We start from the raw sequence: 289 nt of genomic DNA, 5'->3' as shown, positions 1-289 counted from the left end.
TAAAAATTTATACTGTTGATAAACAATATAAAAACAGACGTCACATAGGGCTAAATTCATAGCATTTTAATAAAACTGTTAACGTTACGGCAGAGGGGAATATGAACGTGCATGAGTTATTTTATTTAGTCTGTGTTATTTTAATGTTTTCGGGGGGGGGGGTTACCTAAAACTAAAATTTACCTTTTTTACATAAAACACACTGATGATGATGTGTCTGCATTCAAGCATTTCAGTGGGCTTAAATAAATCACCCTTTACAGCAGATTTAGTTCACAAACAACTGACA

At 32.9% G+C, this 289-nt stretch overlaps 1 protein-coding gene across 2 annotated transcripts in view; it reads left to right on the top strand.

The window, feature by feature from the left end:
* LOC107753944 (wiskott-Aldrich syndrome protein family member 3-like) overlaps positions 1 to 289 on the top strand; it is a 36,101-nt gene that overhangs the window by 17,689 nt on the left and 18,123 nt on the right. The gene's annotated exons all lie outside the window — the stretch shown is intronic.

This window comes from Sinocyclocheilus rhinocerous, unplaced genomic scaffold (assembly GCF_001515625.1).
Source record: "Sinocyclocheilus rhinocerous isolate Xijiao unplaced genomic scaffold, SAMN03320098_v1.1 scaffold831, whole genome shotgun sequence".
NCBI lineage: Eukaryota > Metazoa > Chordata > Actinopteri > Cypriniformes > Cyprinidae > Sinocyclocheilus > Sinocyclocheilus rhinocerous.
Note: the sequence above shows the minus strand (reverse complement) of the source record. Positions and strands in the feature narration are given on the sequence as shown.